Here is a 17,250-nt window from a genome sequence, read left to right on the forward strand (position 1 = left end):
ACTGGTCGAGCCTTCAGCCAAGGGACACAGGAGCCAAGGGGTCTGGCCTCGAGCCTTCAGCCGAGGGACCCAGGAGCCCAGGGTCTGGCCTCAGTGCTTCCCAAGTCGGCCTTCAGCTGAAGCCTGCCTGGGCTGGGAGCCTCAGCTGCTGTTCCTGGGTGTGCTTCTTTCCTGCATGTGAAGGCCACCAGCGGCGAAGGTTGCCCTCCGCCTTCTAAGGAGTCGAGGAGACCGCAGCAGGAAAATTGTGTGTGTGTTTATTTCTTCTTTTTTTAGAGGTGCTTTCTATTTTTGCAAGGAACTGACGCCTGGATGAGTGCTAGTGTGGCTTGAGGTAAATTCACGGGCAGCTTCTTTGCAAACTTTTGCCAAACCAACTTGGGGCAGCAGTGGGGTAGAGAGTCAGCCTTCTGCTGATGCCTGCCTAGGCGTGGCTGGGCTGGGGGCCTCAGCTGCTGTTACTGGGCCTGCTTCTTTCCTGGACTTGTAGGCCACCAGCCGGAGAAAGTAAGGGCCTCAACCAACATCGCCCTCTGCCTTCCAAAGAGTCGAGGAGTCCCCAGCAGGAAAATTGTGTGTGTGTTTATTTCTTCTTTTTTAGAGATGCTTTCTATTTTTGTAAGGAAACGACGCCTGGGTGAGTGCTAGTGTGGCGTGAGCTAAATTTACAGGCATCTTCTTTGCAAACTTTTGCCAAACCAACTTGGAGCAGCAGTGGGGTAGAGAGTCAGCCTTCTGCTGATGCCTGCCTGGGCTGGGCTGGTCTGGGGGCCTCAGCTGCTGTTACTGGGCCTGCTTCTTTCCTGGACTTGTAGGCCACCAGCCCGAGAAGGTAAGGGCCTCAACCAACATCGCCCTCTGCCTTCCAAAGAGTCGAGGTGTCCCCAGCAGGAAAATTGTGTGTGTGTATTTCTTCTTTTTTTAGAGATGCTTTCTATTTTTGTAAGGAACCGACGCCTGGGTGAGTGCTAGTGTGGCTTGAGGTAAATTTACGGGCAGCTTCTTTGCAAACTTTTGCCAAACCAACTTGGGGCAGCACTGGGGTAGAGAGTCAGCCTTCCGCTGATGCCTGCCTAGGCGTGGCTGGGCTGGGGGCCTCAGTTGCTGTTACTGGGCCTGCTTCTTTCCTGGACTTGTAGGCCGCCAGCCTGAGAAGGTAAGGCCTCAACCAACATCGCCCTCTGCCTTCCAAAGAGTCGAGGAGACCGCAGCAGGAAAATTGTGTGTGTGTTTATTTCTTCTTTTTTTAGAGGTGCTTTCTATTTTTGTAAGGAACTGACGCCTGGGTGAGTGCTAGTGTGGCGTGAGTTAAATTTACAGGCATCTTCTTTGCAAACTTTTGCCAAACCAACTTGGGGCAGCAGTGGGGTAGAGAGTCAGCCTTCTGCTGATGCCTGCCTAGGCGTGGCTGGGCTGGGGGCCTCAGCTGCTGTTACTGGGCCTGCTTCTTTCCTGGACTTGTAGGCCACCAGCCGGAGAAAGTAAGGGCCTCAACCAACATCGCCCTCTGCCTTCCAAAGAGTCGAGGAGTCCCCAGCAGGAAAATTGTGTGTGTGTTTATTTCTTCTTTTTTAGAGATGCTTTCTATTTTTGTAAGGAACCGACGCCTGGGTGAGTGCTAGTGTGGCTTGAGGTAAATTTACGGGCAGCTTCTTTGCAAACTTTTGCCAAAACAACTTGGGGCAGCACTGGGGTAGAGAGTCAGCCTTCCGCTGATGCCTGCCTAGGCGTGGCTGGGCTGGGGGCCTCAGTTGCTGTTACTGGGCCTGCTTCTTTCCTGGACTTGTAGGCCGCCAGCCTGAGAAGGTAAGGCCTCAACCAACATCGCCCTCTGCCTTCCAAAGAGTCGAGGAGGCCGCAGCAGGAAAATTGTGTGTGTGTTTATTTCTTCTTTTTTTAGAGGTGCTTTCTATTTTTGTAAGGAACTGACGCCTGGGTGAGTGCTAGTGTGGCTTGAGGTAAATTCACGGGCAGCTTCTTTGCAAACTTTTGCCAAACCAACTTGGGGCAGCAGTGGGGTAGAGTCAGCCTTAAGCTGATGCCTGCCTGGGCTGGGCTGGGCTGGGGGCCTCAGCTGCTGTTACTGGGCCTGCTTCTTTCCTGGACTTGTAGGTCACCAGCCCGATATGGTAAGGGCCTCAACCAACATCACCCTCTGCCTTCCAAAGCGTCGAGGAGCCCCCAGCAGGAAAATTGTGTGTGTGTTTATTTCCATCTTTCTTTCCGAGTTTTTTTTTAAAGTTTTGTAAGGAACGGATGCTTGGGTGAGTGAGTGCAAGTGTGGCTTGGCCTGAATTTACAGACACTTTCTTTGCAAACATGAGTAGGCAAGTGGGTATTTCAAAAGTGGGTGCATGGAGCTGCTCGTTGCTTTTCCAAGCTGGCAGCTGTGGCTCCTGAGCTTGAGGCAAAAAGAAGGGCAGAAGCACACTGCAGAGGACAGCGTTCAGCCTTGCAAGAGGGCAGTGGACGTCGGAGGAGCCGACACAGCACAAGAGGCTCGGAATCGGCGCACCGTTCGCCTACGGCCATACCACCCTGAATGCGCCCGATCTCGTCCGATCTCGGAAGCTAAGCAGGGTCGGGCCTGGTTAGTACTTGGATGGGAGACCGCCTGGGAATACCAGGTGCTGTAGGCATTTTGCTACTCTGTGCCCGATAGGCGGCGTTCGTCTTCTCCGTCTTGAACTACATTTTTCCTCCATTCCGCTTTTAATTTTAACAAACACGGCGCGTGAAAAAGGCACAGGGGCAGACAGCAGCCCTCGCTCCAATGCAGAGCCCCGTCAGAGGCGGACACGTTGTCGCCAAACTAACTTGGAGCAGCAGCAGCAGCAGCAGGAGACTGAAGCCAGGGCAGCAGCTTGCCGCCTCGGGTGGGTGGATGCAGCCAGAAAGGGCCACTCGTGTCCCTGGCAAAGCACCTCCAGCGTCTCCCCGTTTTCTCTCCAGTGGACGCGCAAGGCCCCCTACAGCTAGGGGAGGCAAGTGGATGGGCCTCATCTGCATATGTGGGCTCTAGAGGAAGAGTGCACCCTGGGAGACAAGGGGACACCTGGAGCGGGAAGTGCTCACGGGGGAGAAGTGCCTACAAGAGGCAGGAAGGGAGGGAGGCCACATCATGCCTCTCCATAGCCAGGCCTCTGGATGATGGGGCAGAAGCGGCCGTCACCCTAAGCTTCCTAGAAGTCCCAGCTGGGCCCCATGCTACCTAATATCTCGCCCGATCGAGCCCGGTCGAGCACTGGTCGAGCCTTCAGCGAAGGGACACAGGAGCCAAGGGGTCTGGCCTCGAGCCTTCAACCGAGGGACCCAGGAGCCCAGGGTCTGGCCTCAGTGCTTCCCAAGTCGGCCTTCAGCTGAAGCCTGCCTGGGCTGGGAGCCTCAGCTGCTGTTCCTGGGTGTGCTTCTTTCCTGCATGTGAAGGCCACCAGCGGCGAAGGTTGCCCTCCGCCTTCCAAGGAGTCGAGGGGATAGAAGCAGGAAAATTGTGTGTGTGTTTATTTCTTCTTTTTTAGAGATTCTTTCTATTTTTGTAAGGAACTGACGCCTGGGTGAGTGCTAGTGTGGCTTGAGGTAAATTCACGGGCAGCTTCTTTGCAAACTTTTGCCAAACCAACTTGGGGCAGCAGTGGGGTAGAGAGTCAGCCTTCTGCTGATGCCTGCCTAGGCGTGGCTGGGCTGGGGGCCTCAGCTGCTGTTACTGGGCCTGCTTCTTTCCTGGACTTGTAGGCCACCAGCCGGAGAAAGTAAGGGCCTCAACCAACATCGCCCTCTGCCTTCCAAAGAGTCGAGGAGTCCCCAGCAGGAAAATTGTGTGTGTGTTTATTTCTTCTTTTTTAGAGATGCTTTCTATTTTTGTAAGGAAACGACGCCTGGGTGAGTGCTAGTGTGGCGTGAGCTAAATTTACAGGCATCTTCTTTGCAAACTTTTGCCAAACCAACTTGGAGCAGCAGTGGGGTAGAGAGTCAGCCTTCTGCTGATGCCTGCCTGGGCTGGGCTGGTCTGGGGGCCTCAGCTGCTGTTACTGGGCCTGCTTCTTTCCTGGACTTGTAGGCCACCAGCCCGAGAAGGTAAGGGCCTCAACCAACATCGCCCTCTGCCTTCCAAAGAGTCGAGGTGTCCCCAGCAGGAAAATTGTGTGTGTGTATTTCTTCTTTTTTTAGAGATGCTTTCTATTTTTGTAAGGAACCGACGCCTGGGTGAGTGCTAGTGTGGCTTGAGGTAAATTTACGGGCAGCTTCTTTGCAAACTTTTGCCAAACCAACTTGGGGCAGCACTGGGGTAGAGAGTCAGCCTTCCGCTGATGCCTGCCTAGGCGTGGCTGGGCTGGGGGCCTCAGTTGCTGTTACTGGGCCTGCTTCTTTCCTGGACTTGTAGGCCGCCAGCCTGAGAAGGTAAGGCCTCAACCAACATCGCCCTCTGCCTTCCAAAGAGTCGAGGAGACCGCAGCAGGAAAATTGTGTGTGTGTTTATTTCTTCTTTTTTTAGAGGTGCTTTCTATTTTTGTAAGGAACTGACGCCTGGGTGAGTGCTAGTGTGGCGTGAGTTAAATTTACAGGCATCTTCTTTGCAAACTTTTGCCAAACCAACTTGGGGCAGCAGTGGGGTAGAGAGTCAGCCTTCTGCTGATGCCTGCCTAGGCGTGGCTGGGCTGGGGGCCTCAGCTGCTGTTACTGGGCCTGCTTCTTTCCTGGACTTGTAGGCCACCAGCCGGAGAAAGTAAGGGCCTCAACCAACATCGCCCTCTGCCTTCCAAAGAGTCGAGGAGTCCCCAGCAGGAAAATTGTGTGTGTGTTTATTTCTTCTTTTTTAGAGATGCTTTCTATTTTTGTAAGGAACCGACGCCTGGGTGAGTGCTAGTGTGGCTTGAGGTAAATTTACGGGCAGCTTCTTTGCAAACTTTTGCCAAAACAACTTGGGGCAGCACTGGGGTAGAGAGTCAGCCTTCCGCTGATGCCTGCCTAGGCGTGGCTGGGCTGGGGGCCTCAGTTGCTGTTACTGGGCCTGCTTCTTTCCTGGACTTGTAGGCCGCCAGCCTGAGAAGGTAAGGCCTCAACCAACATCGCCCTCTGCCTTCCAAAGAGTCGAGGAGACAGCAGCAGGAAAATTGTGTGTGTGTTTATTTCTTCTTTTTTTAGAGGTGCTTTCTATTTTTGTAAGGAACTGACGCCTGGGTGAGTGCTAGTGTGGCTTGAGGTAAATTCACGGGCAGCTTCTTTGCAAACTTTTGCCAAACCAACTTGGGGCAGCAGTGGGGTAGAGTCAGCCTTAAGCTGATGCCTGCCTGGGCTGGGCTGGGCTGGGGGCCTCAGCTGCTGTTACTGGGCCTGCTTCTTTCCTGGACTTGTAGGTCACCAGCCCGATATGGTAAGGGCCTCAACCAACATCACCCTCTGCCTTCCAAAGCGTCGAGGAGCCCCCAGCAGGAAAATTGTGTGTGTGTTTATTTCCATCTTTCTTTCCGAGTTTTTTTTTAAAGTTTTGTAAGGAACGGATGCTTGGGTGAGTGAGTGCAAGTGTGGCTTGGCCTGAATTTACAGACACTTTCTTTGCAAACATGAGTAGGCAAGTGGGTATTTCAAAAGTGGGTGCATGGAGCTGCTCGTTGCTTTTCCAAGCTGGCAGCTGTGGCTCCTGAGCTTGAGGCAAAAAGAAGGGCAGAAGCACACTGCAGAGGACAGCGTTCAGCCTTGCAAGAGGGCAGTGGACGTCGGAGGAGCCGACACAGCACAAGAGGCTCGGAATCGGCGCACTCTTCGCCTACGGCCATACCACCCTGAATGCGCCCGATCTCGTCCGATCTCGGAAGCTAAGCAGGGTCGGGCCTGGTTAGTACTTGGATGGGAGACCGCCTGGGAATACCAGGTGCTGTAGGCATTTTGCTACTCTGTGCCCGATAGGCGGCGTTCGTCTTCTCCGTCTTGAACTACATTTTTCCTCCATTCCGCTTTTAATTTTAACAAACACGGCGCGTGAAAAAGGCACAGGGGCAGACAGCAGCCCTCGCTCCAATGCAGAGCCCCGTCAGAGGCGGACACGTTGTCGCCAAACTAACTTGGAGCAGCAGGAGACTGAAGCCAGGGCAGCAGCTCGCCGCCTCGGGTGGGTGGATGCAGCCAGAAAGGGCCACTCGTGTCCCTGGCAAAGCACCTCCAGCGTCTCCCCGTTTTCTCTCCAGTGGACGCGCAAGGCCCCCTACAGCTAGGGGAGGCAAGTGGATGGGCCTCATCTGCATATGTGGGCTCTAGAGGAAGAGTGCACCCTGGGAGACAAGGGGACACTTGGAGCGGGAAGTGCTCACGGGGGAGAAGTGCCTACAAGAGGCAGGAAGGGAGGGAGGCCACATCATGCCTCTCCATAGCCAGGCCTCTGGATGATGGGGCAGAAGCGGCCGTCACCCTAAGCTTCCTAGAAGTCCCAGCTGGGCCCCATGCTACCTAATATCTCGCCTGATCGAGCCTGGTCGAGCACTGGTCGAGCCTTCAGCCAAGGGACACAGGAGCCAAGGGGTCTGGCCTCGAGCCTTCAACCGAGGGACCCAGGAGCCCAGGGTCTGGCCTCAGTGCTTCCCAAGTCGGCCTTCAGCTGAAGCCTGCCTGGGCTGGGAGCCTCAGCTGCTGTTCCTGGGTGTGCTTCTTTCCTGCATGTGAAGGCCACCAGCGGCGAAGGTTGCCCTCCGCCTTCCAAGGAGTCGAGGGGATAGAAGCAGGAAAATTGTGTGTGTGTTTATTTCTTCTTTTTTAGAGATTCTTTCTATTTTTGTAAGGAACTGACGCCTGGGTGAGTGCTAGTGTGGCTTGAGGTAAATTCACGGGCAGCTTCTTTGCAAACTTTTGCCAAACCAACTTGGGGCAGCAGTGGGGTAGAGAGTCAGCCTTCTGCTGATGCCTGCCTAGGCGTGGCTGGGCTGGGGGCCTCAGCTGCTGTTACTGGGCCTGCTTCTTTCCTGGACTTGTAGGCCACCAGCCGGAGAAAGTAAGGGCCTCAACCAACATCGCCCTCTGCCTTCCAAAGAGTCGAGGAGTCCCCAGCAGGAAAATTGTGTGTGTGTTTATTTCTTCTTTTTTAGAGATGCTTTCTATTTTTGTAAGGAAACGACGCCTGGGTGAGTGCTAGTGTGGCGTGAGCTAAATTTACAGGCATCTTCTTTGCAAACTTTTGCCAAACCAACTTGGAGCAGCAGTGGGGTAGAGAGTCAGCCTTCTGCTGATGCCTGCCTGGGCTGGGCTGGTCTGGGGGCCTCAGCTGCTGTTACTGGGCCTGCTTCTTTCCTGGACTTGTAGGCCACCAGCCCGAGAAGGTAAGGGCCTCAACCAACATCGCCCTCTGCCTTCCAAAGAGTCGAGGTGTCCCCAGCAGGAAAATTGTGTGTGTGTATTTCTTCTTTTTTTAGAGATGCTTTCTATTTTTGTAAGGAACCGACGCCTGGGTGAGTGCTAGTGTGGCTTGAGGTAAATTTACGGGCAGCTTCTTTGCAAACTTTTGCCAAACCAACTTGGGGCAGCACTGGGGTAGAGAGTCAGCCTTCCGCTGATGCCTGCCTAGGCGTGGCTGGGCTGGGGGCCTCAGTTGCTGTTACTGGGCCTGCTTCTTTCCTGGACTTGTAGGCCGCCAGCCTGAGAAGGTAAGGCCTCAACCAACATCGCCCTCTGCCTTCCAAAGAGTCGAGGAGACCGCAGCAGGAAAATTGTGTGTGTGTTTATTTCTTCTTTTTTTAGAGGTGCTTTCTATTTTTGTAAGGAACTGACGCCTGGGTGAGTGCTAGTGTGGCGTGAGTTAAATTTACAGGCATCTTCTTTGCAAACTTTTGCCAAACCAACTTGGGGCAGCAGTGGGGTAGAGAGTCAGCCTTCTGCTGATGCCTGCCTAGGCGTGGCTGGGCTGGGGGCCTCAGCTGCTGTTACTGGGCCTGCTTCTTTCCTGGACTTGTAGGCCACCAGCCGGAGAAAGTAAGGGCCTCAACCAACATCGCCCTCTGCCTTCCAAAGAGTCGAGGAGTCCCCAGCAGGAAAATTGTGTGTGTGTTTATTTCTTCTTTTTTAGAGATGCTTTCTATTTTTGTAAGGAACCGACGCCTGGGTGAGTGCTAGTGTGGCTTGAGGTAAATTTACGGGCAGCTTCTTTGCAAACTTTTGCCAAAACAACTTGGGGCAGCACTGGGGTAGAGAGTCAGCCTTCCGCTGATGCCTGCCTAGGCGTGGCTGGGCTGGGGGCCTCAGTTGCTGTTACTGGGCCTGCTTCTTTCCTGGACTTGTAGGCCGCCAGCCTGAGAAGGTAAGGCCTCAACCAACATCGCCCTCTGCCTTCCAAAGAGTCGAGGAGACCGCAGCAGGAAAATTGTGTGTGTGTTTATTTCTTCTTTTTTTAGAGGTGCTTTCTATTTTTGTAAGGAACTGACGCCTGGGTGAGTGCTAGTGTGGCTTGAGGTAAATTCACGGGCAGCTTCTTTGCAAACTTTTGCCAAACCAACTTGGGGCAGCAGTGGGGTAGAGAGTCAGCCTTAAGCTGATGCCTGCCTGGGCTGGGCTGGGCTGGGGGCCTCAGCTGCTGTTACTGGGCCTGCTTCTTTCCTGGACTTGTAGGTCACCAGCCCGATATGGTAAGGGCCTCAACCAACATCACCCTCTGCCTTCCAAAGCGTCGAGGAGCCCCCAGCAGGAAAATTGTGTGTGTGTTTATTTCCATCTTTCTTTCCGAGTTTTTTTTTAAAGTTTTGTAAGGAACGGATGCTTGGGTGAGTGAGTGCAAGTGTGGCTTGGCCTGAATTTACAGACACTTTCTTTGCAAACATGAGTAGGCAAGTGGGTATTTCAAAAGTGGGTGCATGGAGCTGCTCGTTGCTTTTCCAAGCTGGCAGCTGTGGCTCCTGAGCTTGAGGCAAAAAGAAGGGCAGAAGCACACTGCAGAGGACAGCGTTCAGCCTTGCAAGAGGGCAGTGGACGTCGGAGGAGCCGACACAGCACAAGAGGCTCGGAATCGGCGCACTCTTCGCCTACGGCCATACCACCCTGAATGCGCCCGATCTCATCCGATCTCGGAAGCTAAGCAGGGTCGGGCCTGGTTAGTACTTGGATGGGAGACCGCCTGGGAATACCAGGTGCTGTAGGCATTTTGCTACTCTGTGCCCGATAGGCGGCGTTCGTCTTCTCCGTCTTGAACTACATTTTTCCTCCATTCCGCTTTTAATTTTAACAAACACGGCGCGTGAAAAAGGCACAGGGGCAGACAGCAGCCCTCGCTCCAATGCAGAGCCCCGTCAGAGGCGGACACGTTGTCGCCAAACTAACTTGGAGCAGCAGCAGCAGCAGCAGGAGACTGAAGCCAGGGCAGCAGCTTGCCGCCTCGGGTGGGTGGATGCAGCCAGAAAGGGCCACTCGTGTCCCTGGCAAAGCACCTCCAGCGTCTCCCCGTTTTCTCTCCAGTGGACGCGCAAGGCCCCCTACAGCTAGGGGAGGCAAGTGGATGGGCCTCATCTGCATATGTGGGCTCTAGAGGAAGAGTGCACCCTGGGAGACAAGGGGACACCTGGAGCGGGAAGTGCTCACGGGGGAGAAGTGCCTACAAGAGGCAGGAAGGGAGGGAGGCCACATCATGCCTCTCCATAGCCAGGCCTCTGGATGATGGGGCAGAAGCGGCCGTCACCCTAAGCTTCCTAGAAGTCCCAGCTGGGCCCCATGCTACCTAATATCTCGCCTGATCGAGCCTGGTCGAGCACTGGTCGAGCCTTCAGCCAAGGGACACAGGAGCCAAGGGGTCTGGCCTCGAGCCTTCAACCGAGGGACCCAGGAGCCCAGGGTCTGGCCTCAGTGCTTCCCAAGTCGGCCTTCAGCTGAAGCCTGCCTGGGCTGGGAGCCTCAGCTGCTGTTCCTGGGTGTGCTTCTTTCCTGCATGTGAAGGCCACCAGCGGCGAAGGTTGCCCTCCGCCTTCCAAGGAGTCGAGGGGATAGAAGCAGGAAAATTGTGTGTGTGTTTATTTCTTCTTTTTTAGAGATTCTTTCTATTTTTGTAAGGAACTGACGCCTGGGTGAGTGCTAGTGTGGCTTGAGGTAAATTCACGGGCAGCTTCTTTGCAAACTTTTGCCAAACCAACTTGGGGCAGCAGTGGGGTAGAGAGTCAGCCTTCTGCTGATGCCTGCCTAGGCGTGGCTGGGCTGGGGGCCTCAGCTGCTGTTACTGGGCCTGCTTCTTTCCTGGACTTGTAGGCCACCAGCCGGAGAAAGTAAGGGCCTCAACCAACATCGCCCTCTGCCTTCCAAAGAGTCGAGGAGTCCCCAGCAGGAAAATTGTGTGTGTGTTTATTTCTTCTTTTTTAGAGATGCTTTCTATTTTTGTAAGGAAACGACGCCTGGGTGAGTGCTAGTGTGGCGTGAGCTAAATTTACAGGCATCTTCTTTGCAAACTTTTGCCAAACCAACTTGGAGCAGCAGTGGGGTAGAGTCAGCCTTAAGCTGATGCCTGCCTGGGCTGGGCTGGGCTGGGGGCCTCAGCTGCTGTTACTGGGCCTGCTTCTTTCCTGGACTTGTAGGTCACCAGCCCGATATGGTAAGGGCCTCAACCAACATCACCCTCTGCCTTCCAAAGCGTCGAGGAGCCCCCAGCAGGAAAATTGTGTGTGTGTTTATTTCCATCTTTCTTTCCGAGTTTTTTTTTAAAGTTTTGTAAGGAACGGATGCTTGGGTGAGTGAGTGCAAGTGTGGCTTGGCCTGAATTTACAGACACTTTCTTTGCAAACATGAGTAGGCAAGTGGGTATTTCAAAAGTGGGTGCATGGAGCTGCTCGTTGCTTTTCCAAGCTGGCAGCTGTGGCTCCTGAGCTTGAGGCAAAAAGAAGGGCAGAAGCACACTGCAGAGGACAGCGTTCAGCCTTGCAAGAGGGCAGTGGACGTCGGAGGAGCCGACACAGCACAAGAGGCTCGGAATCGGCGCACTCTTCGCCTACGGCCATACCACCCTGAATGCGCCCGATCTCGTCCGATCTCGGAAGCTAAGCAGGGTCGGGCCTGGTTAGTACTTGGATGGGAGACCGCCTGGGAATACCAGGTGCTGTAGGCATTTTGCTACTCTGTGCCCGATAGGCGGCGTTCGTCTTCTCCGTCTTGAACTACATTTTTCCTCCATTCCGCTTTTAATTTTAACAAACACGGCGCGTGAAAAAGGCACAGGGGCAGACAGCAGCCCTCGCTCCAATGCAGAGCCCCGTCAGAGGCGGACACGTTGTCGCCAAACTAACTTGGAGCAGCAGCAGCAGCAGCAGGAGACTGAAGCCAGGGCAGCAGCTTGCCGCCTCGGGTGGGTGGATGCAGCCAGAAAGGGCCACTCGTGTCCCTGGCAAAGCACCTCCAGCGTCTCCCCGTTTTCTCTCCAGTGGACGCGCAAGGCCCCCTACAGCTAGGGGAGGCAAGTGGATGGGCCTCATCTGCATATGTGGGCTCTAGAGGAAGAGTGCACCCTGGGAGACAAGGGGACACCTGGAGCGGGAAGTGCTCACGGGGGAGAAGTGCCTACAAGAGGCAGGAAGGGAGGGAGGCCACATCATGCCTCTCCATAGCCAGGCCTCTGGATGATGGGGCAGAAGCGGCCGTCACCCTAAGCTTCCTAGAAGTCCCAGCTGGGCCCCATGCTACCTAATATCTCGCCTGATCGAGCCTGGTCGAGCACTGGTCGAGCCTTCAGCCAAGGGACACAGGAGCCAAGGGGTCTGGCCTCGAGCCTTCAACCGAGGGACCCAGGAGCCCAGGGTCTGGCCTCAGTGCTTCCCAAGTCGGCCTTCAGCTGAAGCCTGCCTGGGCTGGGAGCCTCAGCTGCTGTTCCTGGGTGTGCTTCTTTCCTGCATGTGAAGGCCACCAGCGGCGAAGGTTGCCCTCCGCCTTCCAAGGAGTCGAGGGGATAGAAGCAGGAAAATTGTGTGTGTGTTTATTTCTTCTTTTTTAGAGATTCTTTCTATTTTTGTAAGGAACTGACGCCTGGGTGAGTGCTAGTGTGGCTTGAGGTAAATTCACGGGCAGCTTCTTTGCAAACTTTTGCCAAACCAACTTGGGGCAGCAGTGGGGTAGAGAGTCAGCCTTCTGCTGATGCCTGCCTAGGCGTGGCTGGGCTGGGGGCCTCAGCTGCTGTTACTGGGCCTGCTTCTTTCCTGGACTTGTAGGCCACCAGCCGGAGAAAGTAAGGGCCTCAACCAACATCGCCCTCTGCCTTCCAAAGAGTCGAGGAGTCCCCAGCAGGAAAATTGTGTGTGTGTTTATTTCTTCTTTTTTAGAGATGCTTTCTATTTTTGTAAGGAAACGACGCCTGGGTGAGTGCTAGTGTGGCGTGAGCTAAATTTACAGGCATCTTCTTTGCAAACTTTTGCCAAACCAACTTGGAGCAGCAGTGGGGTAGAGAGTCAGCCTTCTGCTGATGCCTGCCTGGGCTGGGCTGGTCTGGGGGCCTCAGCTGCTGTTACTGGGCCTGCTTCTTTCCTGGACTTGTAGGCCACCAGCCCGAGAAGGTAAGGGCCTCAACCAACATCGCCCTCTGCCTTCCAAAGAGTCGAGGTGTCCCCAGCAGGAAAATTGTGTGTGTGTATTTCTTCTTTTTTTAGAGATGCTTTCTATTTTTGTAAGGAACCGACGCCTGGGTGAGTGCTAGTGTGGCTTGAGGTAAATTTACGGGCAGCTTCTTTGCAAACTTTTGCCAAACCAACTTGGGGCAGCACTGGGGTAGAGAGTCAGCCTTCCGCTGATGCCTGCCTAGGCGTGGCTGGGCTGGGGGCCTCAGTTGCTGTTACTGGGCCTGCTTCTTTCCTGGACTTGTAGGCCGCCAGCCTGAGAAGGTAAGGCCTCAACCAACATCGCCCTCTGCCTTCCAAAGAGTCGAGGAGACCGCAGCAGGAAAATTGTGTGTGTGTTTATTTCTTCTTTTTTTAGAGGTGCTTTCTATTTTTGTAAGGAACTGACGCCTGGGTGAGTGCTAGTGTGGCGTGAGTTAAATTTACAGGCATCTTCTTTGCAAACTTTTGCCAAACCAACTTGGGGCAGCAGTGGGGTAGAGAGTCAGCCTTCTGCTGATGCCTGCCTAGGCGTGGCTGGGCTGGGGGCCTCAGCTGCTGTTACTGGGCCTGCTTCTTTCCTGGACTTGTAGGCCACCAGCCGGAGAAAGTAAGGGCCTCAACCAACATCGCCCTCTGCCTTCCAAAGAGTCGAGGAGTCCCCAGCAGGAAAATTGTGTGTGTGTTTATTTCTTCTTTTTTAGAGATGCTTTCTATTTTTGTAAGGAACCGACGCCTGGGTGAGTGCTAGTGTGGCTTGAGGTAAATTTACGGGCAGCTTCTTTGCAAACTTTTGCCAAAACAACTTGGGGCAGCACTGGGGTAGAGAGTCAGCCTTCCGCTGATGCCTGCCTAGGCGTGGCTGGGCTGGGGGCCTCAGTTGCTGTTACTGGGCCTGCTTCTTTCCTGGACTTGTAGGCCGCCAGCCTGAGAAGGTAAGGCCTCAACCAACATCGCCCTCTGCCTTCCAAAGAGTCGAGGAGACCGCAGCAGGAAAATTGTGTGTGTGTTTATTTCTTCTTTTTTTAGAGGTGCTTTCTATTTTTGTAAGGAACTGACGCCTGGGTGAGTGCTAGTGTGGCTTGAGGTAAATTCACGGGCAGCTTCTTTGCAAACTTTTGCCAAACCAACTTGGGGCAGCAGTGGGGTTGAGAGTCAGCCTTAAGCTGATGCCTGCCTGGGCTGGGCTGGGCTGGGGGCCTCAGCTGCTGTTACTGGGCCTGCTTCTTTCCTGGACTTGTAGGTCACCAGCCCGATATGGTAAGGGCCTCAACCAACATCACCCTCTGCCTTCCAAAGCGTCGAGGAGCCCCCAGCAGGAAAATTGTGTGTGTGTTTATTTCCATCTTTCTTTCCGAGTTTTTTTTTAAAGTTTTGTAAGGAACGGATGCTTGGGTGAGTGAGTGCAAGTGTGGCTTGGCCTGAATTTACAGACACTTTCTTTGCAAACATGAGTAGGCAAGTGGGTATTTCAAAAGTGGGTGCATGGAGCTGCTCGTTGCTTTTCCAAGCTGGCAGCTGTGGCTCCTGAGCTTGAGGCAAAAAGAAGGGCAGAAGCACACTGCAGAGGACAGCGTTCAGCCTTGCAAGAGGGCAGTGGACGTCGGAGGAGCCGACACAGCACAAGAGGCTCGGAATCGGCGCACTCTTCGCCTACGGCCATACCACCCTGAATGCGCCCGATCTCGTCCGATCTCGAAAGCTAAGCAGGGTCGGGCCTGGTTAGTACTTGGATGGGAGACCGCCTGGGAATACCAGGTGCTGTAGGCATTTTGCTACTCTGTGCCCGATAGGCGGCGTTCGTCTTCTCCGTCTTGAACTACATTTTTCCTCCATTCCGCTTTTAATTTTAACAAACACGGCGCGTGAAAAAGGCACAGGGGCAGACAGCAGCCCTCGCTCCAATGCAGAGCCCCGTCAGAGGCGGACACGTTGTCGCCAAACTAACTTGGAGCAGCAGCAGCAGCAGCAGGAGACTGAAGCCAGGGCAGCAGCTTGCCGCCTCGGGTGGGTGGATGCAGCCAGAAAGGGCCACTCGTGTCCCTGGCAAAGCACCTCCAGCGTCTCCCCGTTTTCTCTCCAGTGGACGCGCAAGGCCCCCTACAGCTAGGGGAGGCAAGTGGATGGGCCTCATCTGCATATGTGGGCTCTAGAGGAAGAGTGCACCCTGGGAGACAAGGGGACACCTGGAGCGGGAAGTGCTCACGGGGGAGAAGTGCCTACAAGAGGCAGGAAGGGAGGGAGGCCACATCATGCCTCTCCATAGCCAGGCCTCTGGATGATGGGGCAGAAGCGGCCGTCACCCTAAGCTTCCTAGAAGTCCCAGCTGGGCCCCATGCTACCTAATATCTCGCCTGATCGAGCCTGGTCGAGCACTGGTCGAGCCTTCAGCCAAGGGACACAGGAGCCAAGGGGTCTGGCCTCGAGCCTTCAACCGAGGGACCCAGGAGCCCAGGGTCTGGCCTCAGTGCTTCCCAAGTCGGCCTTCAGCTGAAGCCTGCCTGGGCTGGGAGCCTCAGCTGCTGTTCCTGGGTGTGCTTCTTTCCTGCATGTGAAGGCCACCAGCGGCGAAGGTTGCCCTCCGCCTTCCAAGGAGTCGAGGGGATAGAAGCAGGAAAATTGTGTGTGTGTTTATTTCTTCTTTTTTAGAGATTCTTTCTATTTTTGTAAGGAACTGACGCCTGGGTGAGTGCTAGTGTGGCTTGAGGTAAATTCACGGGCAGCTTCTTTGCAAACTTTTGCCAAACCAACTTGGGGCAGCAGTGGGGTAGAGAGTCAGCCTTCTGCTGATGCCTGCCTAGGCGTGGCTGGGCTGGGGGCCTCAGCTGCTGTTACTGGGCCTGCTTCTTTCCTGGACTTGTAGGCCACCAGCCGGAGAAAGTAAGGGCCTCAACCAACATCGCCCTCTGCCTTCCAAAGAGTCGAGGAGTCCCCAGCAGGAAAATTGTGTGTGTGTTTATTTCTTCTTTTTTAGAGATGCTTTCTATTTTTGTAAGGAAACGACGCCTGGGTGAGTGCTAGTGTGGCGTGAGCTAAATTTACAGGCATCTTCTTTGCAAACTTTTGCCAAACCAACTTGGAGCAGCAGTGGGGTAGAGAGTCAGCCTTCTGCTGATGCCTGCCTGGGCTGGGCTGGTCTGGGGGCCTCAGCTGCTGTTACTGGGCCTGCTTCTTTCCTGGACTTGTAGGCCACCAGCCCGAGAAGGTAAGGGCCTCAACCAACATCGCCCTCTGCCTTCCAAAGAGTCGAGGTGTCCCCAGCAGGAAAATTGTGTGTGTGTATTTCTTCTTTTTTTAGAGATGCTTTCTATTTTTGTAAGGAACCGACGCCTGGGTGAGTGCTAGTGTGGCTTGAGGTAAATTTACGGGCAGCTTCTTTGCAAACTTTTGCCAAACCAACTTGGGGCAGCACTGGGGTAGAGAGTCAGCCTTCCGCTGATGCCTGCCTAGGCGTGGCTGGGCTGGGGGCCTCAGTTGCTGTTACTGGGCCTGCTTCTTTCCTGGACTTGTAGGCCGCCAGCCTGAGAAGGTAAGGCCTCAACCAACATCGCCCTCTGCCTTCCAAAGAGTCGAGGAGACCGCAGCAGGAAAATTGTGTGTGTGTTTATTTCTTCTTTTTTTAGAGGTGCTTTCTATTTTTGTAAGGAACTGACGCCTGGGTGAGTGCTAGTGTGGCGTGAGTTAAATTTACAGGCATCTTCTTTGCAAACTTTTGCCAAACCAACTTGGGGCAGCAGTGGGGTAGAGAGTCAGCCTTCTGCTGATGCCTGCCTAGGCGTGGCTGGGCTGGGGGCCTCAGCTGCTGTTACTGGGCCTGCTTCTTTCCTGGACTTGTAGGCCACCAGCCGGAGAAAGTAAGGGCCTCAACCAACATCGCCCTCTGCCTTCCAAAGAGTCGAGGAGTCCCCAGCAGGAAAATTGTGTGTGTGTTTATTTCTTCTTTTTTAGAGATGCTTTCTATTTTTGTAAGGAACCGACGCCTGGGTGAGTGCTAGTGTGGCTTGAGGTAAATTTACGGGCAGCTTCTTTGCAAACTTTTGCCAAAACAACTTGGGGCAGCACTGGGGTAGAGAGTCAGCCTTCCGCTGATGCCTGCCTAGGCGTGGCTGGGCTGGGGGCCTCAGTTGCTGTTACTGGGCCTGCTTCTTTCCTGGACTTGTAGGCCGCCAGCCTGAGAAGGTAAGGCCTCAACCAACATCGCCCTCTGCCTTCCAAAGAGTCGAGGAGACCGCAGCAGGAAAATTGTGTGTGTGTTTATTTCTTCTTTTTTTAGAGGTGCTTTCTATTTTTGTAAGGAACTGACGCCTGGGTGAGTGCTAGTGTGGCTTGAGGTAAATTCACGGGCAGCTTCTTTGCAAACTTTTGCCAAACCAACTTGGGGCAGCAGTGGGGTAGAGAGTCAGCCTTAAGCTGATGCCTGCCTGGGCTGGGCTGGGCTGGGGGCCTCAGCTGCTGTTACTGGGCCTGCTTCTTTCCTGGACTTGTAGGTCACCAGCCCGATATGGTAAGGGCCTCAACCAACATCACCCTCTGCCTTCCAAAGCGTCGAGGAGCCCCCAGCAGGAAAATTGTGTGTGTGTTTATTTCCATCTTTCTTTCCGAGTTTTTTTTTAAAGTTTTGTAAGGAACGGATGCTTGGGTGAGTGAGTGCAAGTGTGGCTTGGCCTGAATTTACAGACACTTTCTTTGCAAACATGAGTAGGCAAGTGGGTATTTCAAA

At 54.2% G+C, this 17,250-nt stretch overlaps 5 non-coding genes across 5 annotated transcripts; all 5 read left to right on the top strand.

The window, feature by feature from the left end:
* Positions 1-2,520: 2,520 nt before the first annotated feature.
* LOC138558709 (5S ribosomal RNA) lies at positions 2,521-2,639 on the top strand. The gene has a single exon (XR_011298829.1). It is a non-coding gene; the product is annotated as a 5S ribosomal RNA (ribosomal RNA).
* A 3,123-nt stretch (positions 2,640-5,762) lies between these two features.
* Positions 5,763-5,881, top strand: LOC138558710 (5S ribosomal RNA). Its single transcript, XR_011298830.1, has one exon. It is a non-coding gene; the product is annotated as a 5S ribosomal RNA (ribosomal RNA).
* A 3,113-nt stretch (positions 5,882-8,994) lies between these two features.
* On the top strand, positions 8,995-9,113 carry LOC138557999 (5S ribosomal RNA). The gene has a single exon (XR_011298154.1). It is a non-coding gene; the product is annotated as a 5S ribosomal RNA (ribosomal RNA).
* A 1,824-nt stretch (positions 9,114-10,937) lies between these two features.
* LOC138558711 (5S ribosomal RNA) lies at positions 10,938-11,056 on the top strand. The gene has a single exon (XR_011298831.1). It is a non-coding gene; the product is annotated as a 5S ribosomal RNA (ribosomal RNA).
* Positions 11,057-14,181: 3,125 nt separating this feature from the next.
* On the top strand, positions 14,182-14,300 carry LOC138558983 (5S ribosomal RNA). Its single transcript, XR_011299101.1, has one exon. It is a non-coding gene; the product is annotated as a 5S ribosomal RNA (ribosomal RNA).
* The last annotated feature ends 2,950 nt before the right edge of the window (positions 14,301-17,250 follow it).

This window comes from Ambystoma mexicanum, unplaced genomic scaffold, assembly GCF_040938575.1.
Source record: "Ambystoma mexicanum isolate Mex_15411 unplaced genomic scaffold, UKY_AmexF1_1 Mex_scaf34, whole genome shotgun sequence".
Taxonomy (NCBI): domain Eukaryota; kingdom Metazoa; phylum Chordata; class Amphibia; order Caudata; family Ambystomatidae; genus Ambystoma; species Ambystoma mexicanum.